At 44.2% G+C, this 14,306-nt stretch overlaps 1 protein-coding gene across 7 annotated transcripts in view; it reads left to right on the forward strand.

Annotated features, from left to right (window-relative positions):
- Positions 1-399: 399 nt before the first annotated feature.
- Positions 400-14,306, forward strand: part of ZBTB38 (zinc finger and BTB domain containing 38) — an 88,907-nt gene continuing 75,000 nt past the window's right edge. For 3 of the 7 annotated variants that reach the window (XM_017523729.2, XM_017523730.2, XM_037736827.1), the window contains exons 1-2: positions 474-905; positions 2,016-2,090. The gene's annotated coding sequence lies outside the window, so the exon portion shown is untranslated. Of the gene's footprint in view, positions 906-2,015; positions 2,091-6,622; positions 7,105-8,895; positions 9,420-9,647; positions 10,356-14,306 lie in introns of those variants that run through there. The other 4 variants (XR_005199294.1, XR_001823602.2, XR_001823603.2 and 1 more) reach the window with 4 other exon arrangements.

Consider the following 14,306-nt stretch of genomic DNA (forward strand, 5'->3'; position numbering starts at 1 on the left):
TAAAGAGTGGTCATGTCTTAAACCCAGGAAGAACTAGTTCATGTTAGCACCCAGGGCAGGGAGCGAAGTCCAGGGCCACAGCATGGAGGCAGAGGAGAATAGACACTGACCACCGGGAGCTGCCTGGCGATGGTGACAACAGTGCCTTCCACCTTTCCGCATCTCTTTCAATAAATACCACTGTAAGTCCTTGAGTAAGGTGGGTACCACATGGAAGAAGGGGGATGGCGGAGGGGCAGTGAGAGGTCCCCAGCGAAACACCCTCTTCTTCGTCCCTGCTTCTGTCTTTGACAGAGCGTGGCCATGCCTTTGCCATGCAGGAGGGTGATGTTCTTTGGAGAGGCCTTGTTGAATCTATCTGGGGTTGTTCCGGAAGTAGGCAGGGCGGCCGGGGGGTGGGGAGGTGGCAGGAATGTTCTCCCGGCCTGTTGGTCTGTGCCGGCGAGTGTGCTGAGAGGAGGGCCTCTGGACATCAAAGGTTCCTTTTGTCCCCTTCCGAGTGGCAGGGCAGCCAGGCTGGGCCGCTGGCGATGACTCAGGCCTGGCCCTGACGTCACCCACGCCCGGCCACTGGCCTCCCTCTGAAGCCAGGAAACTAGCTGGGGAGTGGCACTTGCAGCTGCAGCAAATCTCAAAATAAAGAGGCAACGGCCTTTCTCCTCCTCTCCATCTCCCTACAGCACATCTTTCATTTCTTTTCTTCTTTTTTTTTTTTAAGCCTCACAAAAGGTTTTACTTGTAGATCCGCTTTCAAAATGTAGGAAGTCAGAATGGGTGACATCATCAGAAAAATATGTGGAGCTGATCTCGACAAGAAGTGAAGAACACAGAGCACGAAAGCAGTTGTGACTCCTGAGCCCAGGGAGTTGGCAGCGTCTGGGCTTCAGAGGAGCCAGCGCCTCCGAGTAAGTGAAGGCCCACTTTTGCACCCCCCAATTCAGTGTCCTTCACTGTAGGGCGCCATCTTGTTCCCTGACACCTGCAGCTTAGCAGGCCCCAGCCCATAGTTGGGAGTAGGGACTGCATTTGGGAGACCCTGTAAATATGGCCCCAAAGGGATCTGATATCTCTCTTCTCCATAGGACCAGAAAAGAATGCAAAAGGAAGGAAAAAAAAAAAAAAAAAAAAAAAAAAAAAAAAAGATGCTATGACGGAAACCCTGGGGAGAATGGTCCAACTGATGCCTTTCCCTGTCCATCCGCTTGTTTTGCCTCCTCTTCCTCCCCTCACCCAAGTACTCTGTTTCAGACTGTTTGTTCAGAGTGTTTGTTCGGCGTTCTGGATTGTTTGCTTCCTAGTTATTGTACTGAGCAATCAGACACAAAAATAAGCCCTGTTCTAGGCAGATACATGCCCTGTGCCATCAAATGGCAATTTTCACACTTAACCTGGTAAAAGATGGCAGCCCTGGTAAAAAGATATACACAGCCGTGCTGTCTTTACTGAGCACGCTTCTGATTGTTCTGTGTATGAACCTGCATTGTCTTATCACCCTGTTTACAGAGGACTTATTTTCATTCCTACTTGTGCCTTCGTATCTGGGATGGTATTAAACACAAAGACACATCATAATGTGTCTGTTTTAACTTTGTCTAAAACAGACACATTTTCGTACTTCTTTGCAAAGCCTATAATTTTGCAAGCTCTGGAAGTTCCTACCCAAGAAACTTAAGTTTCCAAGAGAAAAGTTTTGACATGGACATGAGAACAGCACATAGACATAGAAATCATACCCTGATTTTCCTGGCTTCTAAAGTCATCCCCTGAGTCAGCATCTAGTCTTTGTATAGCTGACATTATCAGAGGAAATCTGTTCTTCAGAAATTCTATGTTAAAATAATTGGGAGCGGGGAGGTGTAAGTCTTATTTTAAAGGCAACAGGGAAGCTTGTCATTTACTGGAAAACAGTGGCATATTCCTTTGTAAATGGACAACTCCTGTTGGAAATTAACTATCACACACTAAAATATCTGTTTTAAAGGCCTTATGTTTTACTTTTTGTTTTTCTTTATTAGGTTGTCTTGAAATGAGGCTCTGCTGTACTTCTGTTCTTGTGTCTCCAAGATCTGAATGTCGTGACCACTAATTTGGTAAGTGTCATTTGTCCCCGACAGCTACTTAAATTTACGTCTCATAATTCTCTTTTTTTAGTTTGTGGTAAGATTTAAAGAAAGGAGGAAAGGGCACAGAGATTTCTGTACACAATGATAACAGCTGTATTCAAAAGGATATTAGGATGGGCTAATTGTTATAATAGAACCCCAAATCTATAGTGGCTCAAACACAATAGTTTATTTCTTGCTCATGTAACAGTACAGGTCAGTGGGGCAACTCTCTTTCATGCATTCATTCAGAGACAGGTAGAGAGGGGCTCTGCCTTCTGCAGCATGTGGTTTTCAAGGCCGCCTAGGGTTGTCTCCACTCCTCAGTGAGGGAAGAAAAGTGCTTGGAAAAAGCACACATGGGAGGTTTCGATGGGCCCTGCCTAGAAGTGGTGGGTATTACTTCTTTTCACATTCCATTGGCTAAAACTTCATCACATGACCACAGCTAACCACAGAGGAGTCTGGGAAATGTAGTCCTTGGTGGGGCAGCCACTTAGCGGTGACAGCTCTGGAGGGTTTCTGAAGAAGAGATAGTTCTCTCTGACACAATGCATAAAGAAACCTGGAGACACTCAAGGATAAAATTGCCAAACAAACAATGAGAGAAGTAAAAAATTATCCACATTTAGATTTCCTGACTGACACTCTTAGGTAACATCTGGCCATGAGGGCAAGAAGCAGTGGATGAGATGTCTCAACACCTCTGTCCATTATGACCCTGAGCCTTTATGAGAACACCATTATGTTGCCCATAGCCAGTGAACCAAAAAGGACATTCTTCTCCTTATTTTTACTCTCAGGGTCCTCTTGGTCTAGGACTGTACCAGCTTTGTCTCCTTCCTGCATCTAGTCATATTAGTTGGAATTGTGACAGAATTCTGCTCCACCCAACTATGAGCCCCAACTATGAGCCCCTGACTTCCTTAGCTTGAAGTTTTCTCTGCTCCTGGAGGCTGGAATTGTATTCTACCTGATCTGCTCCAGGTCTTGGGACACTTGATGGCGGGTGAAGTTTTCTCTAATAATTTGGTTTATGAGACCTTTAAACCAAGTTATTAAAGCAACATTTTTTTCTTTGAGACAGGGTTTCACTCTGTCACCCAGGCTGGAGTGCAGTTGCACGATCATGGCTCCCTGCAGCCTCAGCTTCTCAGGCTTAAGTGATCCTCCCAAATAGCTGAGACTACAGGCATCCATCACCACGCCTGGCTAATTTTTGTATTTTTTGTAGAAACAAGGTTTCACCATGTTGCCCAGGCTGTCTCAAACTCCTGGGCTCAAGCAATCCACCCACCGTGGCCTCCCAAAGTACTGGCATTACAGGAGTGAGCCACAGTGCTCAGCCAAGAATTAACAGTAGCATTCATGGCCCCAGCCTGAGACTTTTTAGTCTAATTTAGTCTGCATTTAAATGTAGACTAAAAAGTCTCAGGCTGGAGCCATGAATGCTACCCCAAAGAATGTGATATATGTCTAGCTTTTTATTTTCAGGAAAAGTTTAAAAACATTTACTGAAATAACAAGTGGTAAAGTTGTAAGCTCTATTTGGAGAAATTTTAACTAGTTTAACATTTTATGTAGCCTTCTAACCACTGTTGATGTTGGTGCAGTATTCCCCTTACCAGTAAATAGAAACCATACGATGGGTGCTTTGTGATGCCCCAATTTAAAAGTGTGAAATAAAAATGAACTCGTTTTTGCTTGAGCTGCCTCGTACGTAGTTCTCTAGTTTTGTCAATATCTGACTAAACACACTGGTTTCTGATTGACTTTTGCCCCTGGACCTGACCTTTCTGGCACCCACATCCACACCCTGACAAGCGTGTACTGTCTATTGTGTGGGGATGCCTGTTACTGGCCAATTTGCCACAGCTTCTCAGATATCTGTCACAGTCTGATGCCTGGCCTACTCTCCTGTTACTGCTGCCTACCCTCTGCCCAGTCCCCTCACATCAGGATGGAGCTGAGGAGGAATGGAATAGAATAACAAGTTGAGTTGTTACAAAAATACTTCAGCCTCTGAAAATCTGTCTTTCCAAGTTGTTGGGAACTGAAAGTATCTATTGAGTGAGGAGCTGGCAGGGCTAGTGGTATAAAATAATGATAAGACCAGGTTGGGCTGGGTGTGGTGGCTCATGCCTGTAATCCTAGCACTTTGGTCATGCCTGTAATCCCAGCACTTTGGGAGGCCAAGGCAGGTGGATCACTTGAGGTCAGGAGTTCAGGACCAGCCTAACATGGTGAAACCCCACCTGTACTAAAAAAATACAAAATTAGCCGGGCGTGGTAGTGCATGCCTGTAATTCCAGCTACTTGGGAGGCTGAGGCAGGAGAATTGCTTGAACCTGGCAGGTAGAGGTTGCAGTGAGCCAAGATCGCACCTTTACACTCCAGCCTGGGCAACAAGAGCAAAACTCCATCTCAAAAAAATAAAAAGACCAGGCTGAATGGGAATGGGGAATACAGTGCCTGCTAGAAGGGCATAGCTGAAGGAGTATAAGTGTTAAGAATATGTGCCAGATTTCAAAAGCAGGAGCTAAATGGGGATGATCTGTTGCTGGAAGTCCTAGCCTAACAGAATCTTTCAGAAAGGGCAGAGCCAAAGGTCTCAGTCAATGTCAGGGTCCATTCATGTGGGAGAATGGCTAATCACAGCTTGCTAATTTCAACTGCCATCTGTTATGACTCTTCAAAGCACTAAGTATGCAGGAGTTGACATATGAATGGTTTTAGGGTTGGGGGAGGGGGCCAGCCTCCTGATTTCTAATTTCTAGCTGCATGGTACTATAGGAAGGGGAGTGAGATCACCACATCAGGTACCAGAATTTCACTACTGTAAACAGTTGGTGTTTGAAAGAAAGCCATAGATCCCCGTGACCACTGGATGCTGAGTGTGACCTCACAGACAACACCAGCAAAGCAGGACTGTGTATGAACACAGATTTTGTAAATATTTTGATATCTGACATTTCAAAAAAAAGCACCAAAGTAGACAGCCTGGGAAAAGTTAGACTTTCTTGAGCTTCCTTAACCTTAATTTTGTCTTTTATTTTCTTTTCCATTTTAATTTCACATAGGAGTAATAATTCAAATTTGAGCCATTATAATCTTTTCAGAGCTCAGGTCATCTAAAGATCTGAACCTGGCCTTGTTGAGCCATGATGAGCAGATGTGGACTGAGCACACAGTTTCACACAGGCAGCTCCTACGCTAGTTGGTTATTTTAATCCCTGAGGTTTTAGAAGTATCATAGCACAGATGTGCAAGCTCCCTTCTCCCCGTGGGTCAGCATCATGATGTTCTGTCACTCCCCTTAGAGAGTTTTGCAGAAATACCGCATCATATTCACCAAACCTGAGAATTCATAGCAACAGGGCTTTATAATTTCTCACACTGAAATCCCCTAATTTCTTGTCAAGAACCAAATTGGAAAATACCGCACTGAAGACTTCAGGGTTTTGTTTTTAACTCAAGAAGCTTCTGGTATTCATCAGAACTTTAAAGCTTCCTCCTACCTCCAAAATAGTATTGTTAGAAAATGTAATGCTGGGACTCTGTCAGAATAAGTAGGTGATCTATGCAAAATGATTTGGGCAACTTTGAAAAGTGCATGTCAAAAGTGTTGATAAAGGCCGGGCCTGGCGGCTCATGCCTGTAAACCCAGCACTTTGGGAGGCCAAGGTGTGCAGATTGCTTGAGGCCAGGAGTTCAAGACCAGCCCAGCCAACATCACGAAGCCCTGTCTCTACTAAAAATACAAAAATTAGCCAAGCTTGTTGGCGCATGCCCGTAATCCCAGCTTCTTGGGAGGCTGAGGCATGAGAAGTGGTTGAACTCAGGAGGCAGAGGTTGCAGTGAGCCGAGACTGGACCACTGTACTCCAGTCCAGGCAACAGAGAAAAAAAAAAAGAAAAGTTGATAAAAAATAATCATCATAATTATGGTCAGTATTGAATTTTGACTTTTGATATTGTTATTATCATTATTTTAAAGACTTTTTGTCTTTCTAAGTTAACTTTCATCTGGGAGTCTTAACACCACATCTAACTAGCCAAAGCATGTTTGATTCTAGGCCAGACTTCTTATTGAGAGGCTTCTGATCTTATTCAGAGGGACATTTAACCTGCGGTTCACTGAAATCTTTGAGGAAGGATGGATGAGTCATCTCTCTGCCAAAAGAAGATGATTCCTGGCATTCTATGGGGCTCCCAGTGCATTGGGACAAGGAGGCTTGGAACCTACTCACGGAGGCATTAACCTTGGAAAGTGCCTCCCAGGCAGGAGTTGAGCGAGTGGAGCCCTCATCTTTGTCCAAAAGAGCATTAGTATAACCCCTCATCCCAAACCTACCCCATTAGCACTAAGTATGAGACCAGTCTTATGTGCTATGGGGCGAGACCATGATTAGTGCTATGGCGTGGGATGGGGGTGAAGCGTTATACTGAGGCAACAAACAGGAGCTCATCCCAAGAATAAAGGTCATCTAAACTAACTGAAAACTCCTCTCCATTTCCCAGATCCTGCAGGCTGTCATCCTCAAATGCAGCAGGAAAATAGCATCTGGTGAAAAGGACCTTCTCATTGACCCAGTTACCTAGGTTTTGACTATTCCAAGGTACCTCACAAAAGGAATAGCTTAAAATTGACCTCAGGTGCAAGACTGTCTCCCTGTTGTTGGAGCTCTGGCAGCAGTCATGCTGTGGCTGGGCTGGATTTCTAAGAGACTTCTCTTTCTTTATTTCTCTTGACATAAGGCAAATTCCTTTTTTCTTTAAAAACAAATTATTGTGTTTTTTTTTTCATGTGAAAAGAGCCATAACTAGTCAATTGTACCAAATCTGGAAAATGCAGAAATATATCAAGTAAAAAAATTAAAATTGCTCAGTAAGGCAACAACCAAGCCACAATTCAATATTAACAGTTTGATGTATTTTTTCCAATTTTTCTTGTATATATTCTTCTCTCCTTTTAAAACTTATTGAGATGGTATTTTATGTGTTTTTTTGTCCCTGTTTAACATTATGTTGTAAACTTTTTTTTTTTTTTTTTTTTTGAGACAGAGTCTCGCTCTGTCACCCAGGCTGGAGTTCAGTGGTGCCATCTCGGCTCACTTCAACCTCTGCCCCCTGGGTTCAAGCGATTCTCCGGCCTCAGCCTCCCGAGTAGCTGAGACTATAGGCTCATGCCATCATTCCCAGCTAATTTTTTTTGTATTTTTAGTAGAGATGGGGTTTCACCGTGGTAGCCAGGATGGTCTTGATCTCCTGACCTCATGATCTGCCCGCCTCCTAAAAATCATGTTTTCAGAGGCCACTTAGTGATGTTATAAACATTTTACCAAATCACTAAATGGCCTCTGAAAACATGATTTTTAATGGCTATGTTTCCATTGCACTGATACATTTTAATGTATCTATTTTTTGTTGTTGTTGGACGTTTTGATTGACTTTTTTTAAAGTTTCTAATGCATATTGGTGAATTGGCCTCTAGAAAGGTACCAGTGTCTATTTCAAAACCTTGGTTCTTCTTAGTTTCTCATATTAAAATGCATGCTTGTAGGCCCCAGTGGTATTAAAAGCTCTGAAGATAGGCCCGGGAATATGTATTTTAATCTGCCCTCCTAATTCTTCTGCATTAATGCCTGAGAACTACTGACTGGCTGCATTCAGTTCAATAAATATTCAGTTGGCAAACATTTATTAGACAAAAAAAAAGAAAAAAAAAATAGGGACCTCTGAGCTAGTGTATCTATACCAGAATTTAACTTAAAGTCTCTTTTTGACTTCTGACTTTTAGATTTTCCTTTAACTGTGATATAGTGTAGTAAAAGGATTTATTAGTTAGGTAATCAAGAAACCAGATTATACACATGAAATTACGGAGGCTCATAATGGTACGTTTACTTCCTGGTGGTCACTTAGAGATTTAGTGGCAAAGGTTGAACTAGACAAAGGGCCCAGAGTCATCCAACCTTTGGGTAAGAGGCAAAAGGCACCAATGAGAAGACTGACTCCTGAAGCAACCCACTGCCTCAGCCAAGGAGCTTTTACCTGCCCTCACGCCCATACTTCAAGATACTCATGGGCAGCCTAGACCTAGCGAGGGGTCCAAGTGTCCATCCTGGTCACCTAATGGAGCCAGACCATGGTGTGCCCTGATCCCTGAGGTGGTAGTACTGAAGAAGCTGTACCCAGGAGGACAGAGGGCATCTGTGCAGACAGCATCTATGTGATCAGTGCCATAAGAGCAGAGTAGGAGGTGGGTTCTGGGGTCAGAAATCAGGACAGTGGACAGGGTCAGGGCAAATGCCAGACTAAAATATGTGGGCAAATTTGAGGTCAAAGCAGGAATGAGTTGAAAGGAAGACAAAGCAAGAGCTAGAGGGGAGCTGCAGAGGATTTGGCCTCGAGGATGGTGTCCCACTGTGTGACCTCACAATCAGGGGAAGTACCTTCCCCAAGCCATGCCTGCCTTTTTAAATCTGAAAGGTGCTGTGTGCTGGGCTGCCTTCTGACAGCAGGTGAGTAGGAGTGTGGCCTGAGAGGAGACAGGCTGGAGCAGGAGGAACCTGAAAATAGAAATTTAGGAAACAGTGGGAAAAAACAATCATAGCAGAAACCATAGTGAACAAAAAAACCAATTTCTTTAAACTCTCACCACCTTCTAAGAGGAAGTCTGACTATTCATCCTGCTTGCATAACTCTGCTGAAACCCATCAGACCACACCTGCTGATCACTTGATGGTATCAGACTGCCCAGCTTCCTCTCATTCTACCACCTCAACTTCCAGAGCCTGCCATGGTATGACTTGACTTTCAGTTTCTGCCTAGATAGACTGCTTAGCTTCCTACCATCCCCAGTTCATGTTCAGGTTCTAGAAATCAACTTTAAGTTCTTCCATACCTACACCTGTATTGAGCCCCTGCAATGGCTCAACACACAGAGCCAGAACCCAAAGGAGCTCCTTCCCAGGACACTCCCAGGGCTTAGCCACTGGGGAATTTTGCTGATGATCCCCAAGCTTCACTGCCCTGTGCTCGTCTCCGTTATCTCATGGGTGTCCCTGTTTGGGTTGGCTTCTCTCCTGATTCTTGGCCTCCTGGTCCAAACTTATGGCTCCAGGGTTATGATGAGTAAGAGTCCTGGCAAAGTCTACAACTTCCCTTGAATCAGAGATACCACAGATGGAGGGTGACTTTCTAAGAATGGCTGGGCTGGTTCAAGTCCTCACTATAATGTTGGCCTTATGTAAGACCCATTGCCTTGTTGTCCTACACCACTTCTTGAGTGAGACACCTTCTGATACTCAGATGACATTCTTTTTTTTTTTTTAAGGCGGGGTTTCACCATATTGGTCAGGCTGGTCTTGAACTACTGACCTCAGGTGATCTGCCCACCTCAGCCTCCCAAAGTGCTAGGATTACAGGCGTGAGCCACTGTGCCCGGCACTCAGATGACATTCTAATTCCCCACGAGACCTGGACCCTGGGCCAGGAAAGCCCATGTGGTGGTGACAGCAGTGCCTCCAAATCTCACCCAAAGGAGACAAAAATGGGAGGCTCCATCGCATCCAGACAAGGTGTCCACATGCTGCTGGAGAGTCCTGGGTTGTCACAGAGGACAAAGTTCAAGGGCAGAGAATGTTCAGCGGGTTCCAAGATTTGACAAATGCCACTGGTGGTCCCACCCTTGCCTGTCTACATTGACTCCATGCCCCACCACTTCCTCTCACACTATGCTAGTAACCATCTAACCTGAGAAATTAAAAGTATTCACGCAGTCTCTGGCCAAAGCTGCAGAAAGACCCTGGCCCAGGCAAATTATGTCCCTGCCCCACAGCTGTCACTTCACCTGACCCATGGGAACATGTGCCATGGTATCAAGTCTGTCTTCTGGGCCAAGAGCCACTGCCTCAAAGAGGCTCAGTGCCCCCAGATAGCAATGTCCCACCACTGCAGTCGGGAGCAACTGGGCAAACCCAAAGACTCACCCGACATCCAGAGAGACCACCCCATTTTCCATCATCTAAATGAAACACAGCCCAAACTGCTGTGTAGACAGCTACTAGGAAAACTGGAGTAGTGAGAGACATCTGAGGTCACCCCAGCTAAGCCCTGAAGGCCATGAAACTTGACTGCCTTCTTGACTGTGGCCCATCAAAAGGAGCCCCTACACATCTAGTAGATGGCTAAAGTCAAAAATACTGAGGTTACCAAATGTTGGCAAAGATATGGGAACACTGGGTCTCTCCCACATCGCCTGTGGGAATGTAAAATGGTACACTCTAGGAAACAGTTTGGCAGTTTCTTATAAAAGTTAAACATACGCTTACCACATGATCCAGCATACACTTACAATGTGATCTTGGGTATTTACACAAGAGAAATGAAAACTTATATTCACACAATAAACTTTACATGAACATTTGTAGCAGCTTTATTTGTAATATCTAAAAACTGGAAAATAGCCAAATTTTTTTAGCAAGTCGGTGGATAACACACTGGTACATCCACACCTTGAAATACTATTCAGCAATAAAAAGGCGTTTGCCCTTTACATTCAATTCAACTGGATCACAAGGGCGTTATGCCGAAAGCCATTCTCAAGCAGTGACATGCTACGTGATTCCACTTAGAGAACATTCAGACTGACAAAATCACAGTGGTAGGCCAGGCGCGGTGGCTCATGCTTGTAATCCCAGCACTTTGAGAGGCCGAGGCAGGAGTACCCAAGAGTTCGCGACTAGCCAGGGCAACACAAGGAGACCCCATTTCTACAAATATTTTAAAAATTTGCTGGGCATGGTGGCGCACACCTGTGGTCTCAGCTACTTGAGAGGCTGAGATGAGAGGATCACTTGAGTCCAGGAGTTTGAGGCTGCAGTGAACCATGATTATGCCATTGCACACCAGCCTGGGTGACAGAGTGAGGCCCTATCTCAAAAAGGAAAAAAAAAAAATGACAGTGATAGAGAACAGATCACTGGTTTCCAGGAGTTAGGGTTGGAGGACAGGTGTGATTATCAGAGGAGGAGCACAGAAAACTGTGGGAGTGACTATTCTCTGTCCTGATGGTGATGGCCATTACTCCAGCCTGTACATGTGACAACGCTGCATAGAACTGCAGGCATACAGGTACACACACACACACAGAGTGCATGTAAAAACTGGCAAAATCACATAAGATTGTATCTGCGTTTATTTGAACTATGCAGCATCTGTTTCTTGGTTTAGACCCAGTACTATAACTATGTTAAGACATCACTGGGAGAAGGTGGAGAAAGTAGACACTGTAACTTCTTGTACATCTTATGCTCTTTCACACACACACAAAAAGGTATTAAAACTTTTTAAAAGTTTTTAAAGCTATGTTTAAAACAGGGGTTTTTCCCACCCCAAGGAAGGGGATTCATCCCCTGGCTTCTCCTTTATGAGCAACTCCTACTGTTAATTTTGCCGCCTTCTAACTTGCAGTTTGGAGTCTATCTACAACATCCTGCTGGCTTTGGCCACACCCTCTGCTTCTCAGAGACAGACAGCCCATCTCAGATGGAATCAAAGCTCCAGTATGCCAGCACTGAATGTGAATGTGGCCCATTCACCCCTTCCTGAGACCATAGCTTCAAAGCTAGGTAGATTCAGATCTAAGAAATGGTCTCACAGTGAAAATCAAGGACAAATCATCATTCTCACCCCTGCACAGCAATTTCTTTTCTGGAATGGCTCTTTGTCTGCTCTGCTCTTCATACAGATTATACTCTTCACCTTCACTAAATGGCCCCTCCTTTAATGGAAGGATATTAACCCTTCTTTGCCCCCTTTCAATCTCATTCAGCCGAGGGCTTTCTTTTAACAGCGCTGCTGTCTCTGGGCCTTGTGCCACAGCTGAATGCTACAGAGTGAGAGGGCTGCCTTCTCTTTGAAGCATTGCGCTTTTGTCAAATACCTTTTTGCCAGACTTGGCCCTGGAAAGACAATTTTGAAATTAAGTTTATTGTGAGCCGCCTAGGTTAGCGCTATGGAATTGCACAAGGCCATGGCATTTAGATCCAGGGGGACTCGTTGCACCCACCACCTCCGGAGCCCTATCTTAACGAAATTTGAGCTGTATTTATCCCCAGATTCTGCAGAGTCCCCAGCATCACCTAAGACCGAGGCTGAGCATATGGGCTGAAGCCTATGCAGCATCCTGTCCGGATGTGACAATACGCTCACAAGCCACTGCTACCCCAGGACTGGCCTCAGCTTCCAGCTTCCATCCGTGCCTTAGTTATTAGAGGGACTCATCTCAAGAGACCATGATGAGAGGGACAGCAACGCACATTTCTCTGGCCTGGCTGTGAATAGGCAACCAGGATCATGTGCTAGAAAGGCGACAATTTTAATTGTTGACTTTCCGTAGTCGTTGGTGAATCTCATAGTTTTGCACCTTTTAGTTTCAAAACCATACTGAACAACGGAAAATGAAACCTGCAACTTATTTTTAGCTGTTCATACTAAATCATGAGATTTTTGTTTGCAAACCAAAGAGGATAAAGGCTACTTCAGCAGGCTAAACTTAGTCAATTGACTTAATATAGCAATCAATTCTGGTTCTTTGACAAGTCTCAAGTGACACTTGAGAAGTTCCAGGTGATATTTTGGCCAACATTTGCTATTTTGCTTAAAATTATATTTAGTTGAGTTTTGTTTTTAGTTAAACAAGTGTAGTATAATATTTTTATCTGAGAGGAGTTGGAAAACATGTTATAAACCCTCCATAGTGCCATCTAGTCATTAATTCAATTAATCTATAACTATTTTTAAGTATCTGTTTGACAGCTTAGAATTTTTTTTTTTTTTAATTGAGACAGTGCGTTGAATTACAAAGAGCAGAATGCTAGAAACTCAGGAACATGGCTTCTGTGCTCATTGCTGGGTCCTTTATTTAAACATGATGCTTACCCATTTGAACCTAATTTTCTTCTCTCTCAAAGAAATAGTTTAGATGGCATTTTCTAGAGCATCCTCCTCCTCCTTCAATTCTGTGAAACACACTCTGCCACTGAGGACCTGAGGAAATGTTGAGGTATTCTTTGGAGGCTGTGGCAGGGTTGTCCGGCCACTCTTATTTCTGTCTCCTCTTTCCCTGTTCTAGGAGGGACAGGTTTACACAAAGCACTGTGGTCTGCTTGCCAGACAACTTGTAGCTCCCCTTGATAAACAAGTGATTAAGTACTTGAAAGGTTTTCATAGGGATTTTCAGCACCCCCTTCCCCCCACAAGCCCATTACTTAACTCCCGAAGCAAGTACTTTAACTTTAGGAAGGGGCTTCATGATACAAAGCTGAAGATTCCACTGGTAGTGGTAGAGAAAGGACTCCGGAGATTGGTGTTGGTGAGTCCAAAACATCCTCAGCACGCCCCTCCATTGTATTAGGCAATGCTCTAGGCACCCTGGAAGATACAAAGAGCTTCCAGGAATCAAGCCAGAGGCATGGGCCTAGGTAGATAATTCAATACAACAAAAATGTACTGTGCTTTTATCTTTAGGCCAAAGGAGTTAAAGACTCACTGAGGCTTGTTAAGCTGCTCTGAGAAACGGTATATTGCTGTGGCCCTTTCTGAGCTGCAAGGTCATGTATCTGAGAGACGAGAAAGCAAGTAAGTTTATTCCCAGGTTTAAGTCTTGAACTATTTGTTGACCAGGGTGAAGAAAGATACAAAGATAAGATTATGCTCTCACATGAGGTGGATTTTTATGGATCTGTAAGAATTCTTACTTTTCTACCTTCATTTCTATCCCCACCTTCCCTTTTCAGCCTAGTTGCCTGTTTCTCCAAAACGATGAAACTCTACTTCCCTGCTAAATGTGTTTTGCCAATTCAGAAGCTAGAAGGCCCTGTTGTTTTACTTACTCTCCATCTGGGGCATGCATGACAAGCAGTCATGGCAGAAAATGAACATGTGATTGGGGTGTAGGAATGCTCTTGATCTCCATGGGCACTCAAGGTCATTATTTGTGCCATGTTTCAAATGCACTGAGAAATGAAAGTAGCAACTATTCTGTTGCTAAAGCTGAGTTAGTGATTTCCATAATGGTCGTGACACCTGTTGAGGATGATCCCGCAGGAGGATCTGAGTTGGGTTAAGATGGGTTGAGATGTTGTCCACCACAGTCTCCCTTGCAGCCTATGTCATTTGCCACTTTTCCTTTGTTAAA

Source organism: Cebus imitator, unplaced genomic scaffold, assembly GCF_001604975.1.
Source record: "Cebus imitator isolate Cc_AM_T3 unplaced genomic scaffold, Cebus_imitator-1.0 Scaffold30, whole genome shotgun sequence".
In the NCBI taxonomy this organism is placed as follows: domain Eukaryota; kingdom Metazoa; phylum Chordata; class Mammalia; order Primates; family Cebidae; genus Cebus; species Cebus imitator.